This window comes from Pteropus vampyrus, unplaced genomic scaffold, assembly GCF_000151845.1.
Source record: "Pteropus vampyrus isolate Shadow unplaced genomic scaffold, Pvam_2.0 Scaffold133, whole genome shotgun sequence".
Taxonomy (NCBI): domain Eukaryota; kingdom Metazoa; phylum Chordata; class Mammalia; order Chiroptera; family Pteropodidae; genus Pteropus; species Pteropus vampyrus.
Window position 1 is genome coordinate 4,437,501 of NW_011888914.1, and position 2,844 is coordinate 4,440,344.

General features: G+C 38.0%; 1 pseudogene; it reads right to left on the reverse strand.

Moving 5' to 3' along the window:
* Nucleotides 1–1,261: 1,261 nt before the first annotated feature.
* On the reverse strand, nucleotides 1,262–1,381 carry LOC111744343 (annotated as a pseudogene).
* Between the last annotated feature and the right edge of the window lie 1,463 nt (nucleotides 1,382–2,844).

The following is a 2,844-nucleotide window of genomic DNA, read 5'->3' on the forward strand; positions in this document are numbered from 1 at the left end:
AAAACAAAAGCCCCTCAATCTCACTGAATGCATATCTGAAATTGCAGAATTACTGAAGTTAAGTGCGAAGTTTAGAAAATAGAGGCTCCTCCAACTTTGATAGGTTAGACAGCAAAAGGCTGGTATGTCCTTTTGTACATACATCCAGAGACTGACTAACAGGCAATTGAGTTTATGGACATTTAGCTGATTAAGAATAGAGGTTTTGTAAGTGTCTATCAATAGACAAATGGATAAAGAAGTCGTGGCACATCTATATAATGGACTATTACTCAAACATAAAAAAGAATGAAATCTTGCCTTTTGCAGCAATGTGGATGGACCTAGAGGGCATTAAGCTAAGTGAAATAAATCAAAGGCAAATACCATATGATTTCACTTATGTGTGGAATCTTTAAAAAATGAACTAACAAAACAGAAATTCATAAATACAGAGTGCATTTTGATGGTAACCAGATGGAAAGGGGTTGGGGGATAGGTGAAATGGGAAAGGGATTAAGAGGTACAAATTGTAAGTTATAAAAACAGTCACAGGGATGTGAAGTACAGCATAGGGAATATAATCAATAATCAATAATCAATAATACTGTAATAACTATGTATGGTGTCAGACGGGATTTACTGGGGTGATCACTTTGTAAGTTATATAAATGTCTAATCACTATTTTGTACACCTGAAACTAATATAATATTGTATGTCAACTGTAATTGAAAAAATTTTAAATTAATTTAAAAAAGAAAGAGTAAAGCACCTGGAATCAGAGTGCCTGGGTTCAAACTCCAGCTTACCACTTCGTGACATTAGGTAAGTTACTTAACCTCTCTTTACTTCCAGTTTTCTCTATTTGTACCATTTTGAGAGTTCATAAGAAACTATGTATGTATAAAGGGCAATAGGTTAACCATTTGAACCCTAAAAACTAATCATTCTCATCTTTTCGTATTATCTTTGACATCTGTTCCCAAAATAGCCAGTTCCCTAAACTGAAAATCAGTTGAGGTGCCTTCTACCTTGATGACTTCCACCTGTGTCATAGGTATTTCTTGGCTTTCGGACAACCAACCAACCCCTGCCCTTGTTTTCCCCAACGTGATCTAACCTTGGGCAAATACCAAGGATAACCTTGGACCTATGGACTCGCCACTACTCATGGCAAAATGTCATCAGGACCATTTTTTTTTAGACAAGGCAACCCTTCGTTGACCTCACAGATTGCAAGGAACTTGTCAGCTTATGATTCCCCTCTCCCCATTTTTTTTAGGCCTACAGCACCTGGTCTTTCTAGGTGGTCTCCCATCCAAGTACTAACCAGGCCCGACCCTGCTTAGCTTCCGAAGATTGGATGGGATCGGGCTTGTTCAGGGTAGCATGGCCATAGACCATCAGGACCATTTTTATAGTGGTTTCATTCTAAAACAAACTCCAGGCATGCTTACTGAATTTACATTAGAATATTAGTTTCAATATTTTGGCCACACACACAAAAGGTTTTCCAATCACATCCTTGTTCTTTATCGAAAGAAAATGTCAATGTCTCTACTTGGGAATTTACTCTAGGACCATATTCGAATGCTGCCAAACAGCCAGTCCCACCCCTACTTCTTGGCTTTAAAATGACCTGGAATCCAATCTATCCCTCCACTTCTGCCCGCCCATCAAAATGCCTTTAGTCTCTAGTGCAGAACACCAAGAGAAGCCTCCTTATATTTGATATCAACTATTTTCTTCCGCTATAGATATGTAGACGTTTAAAAAAACACTATACCCTTATTGAAGGAATGAATCTCCCCTTCTCTTTCTCCACCCTTACCCCAGCCCAATGCTGAGTAACATGTTGCTTTTAGAGACACTACCATTAAGGGAGAGGTGTGTATTCTTGGCATACAAATGCATTCCTCTTTGTCCTTTATAAATAGTGATTATGCCTAGTTAAAAGCAGCACTATTAATGCTATTCTATAGGTACAGTATGGGTTGACCTGGTTACCTAATGACCGTAGATAACAAGATATCCATATGAAAACTTCCTCCAAATGCTAACCGACCACCTCACAAACAAATTTAGGGCATGAATATTACCTCTAGGTTAGATTCAACCTCAAAGATGCTGTGTTGACTCCCAGTGAGGTCAGCAGCTTGACTTTCCCTTGAGGTGGGGTGTCCCAGAGGCAGACCAAGAACATATCACCTGTCTATCTCTCAACAAACTGTGAAATAAAACTGTCCATTTGCTCTGGCCTGACCTAGACTTGCAGTAGCCCTGGGCAAGCTAATTATTTGGCATCCCTTGGAATACATTTTCATTAAATATGTCTTCAACATATATTTAAGATAAAGGTTGAATGTCAGTCAGGAGGAGGGTCAAAAAGGAAGGCCACAGTAGTATTGTCCCAATTTATATGCTCAATCACAAAATTAAAAGCCCAGCAATTAACCGAATCTATCTTCTTTAGAAGGTACTTTATGATTGACCACTTAGGTACTTTAAGTAGCATAAAGTGGTTGGACAGTGAGCACAATCCACAGAATCATACAGACTATAATTAACTATTGATTTCTTTCTTAAGATTTTACCAAGATTTAATTTAAAAAACCAGGAGGTTTTTTAAACCTAAATTAGTCCTCTGAAAAACTCATTAAAAACTGAAGGCATACTAATAGTACCTGGAGCTAAGTAATTTTCAATAGCTCCATTCCAGGTGCTGTTAGGGTACTTACAACTACAATGAAAAGCTCTCTCCATTAAACTTAAAGAAATAAAAGCCTAGTGCTGTGATTCTCAAACTTTAGCTTATATCACATTCATCTGCATTATTTGTTAAGGCACAGATTGCTGGGCCCCAT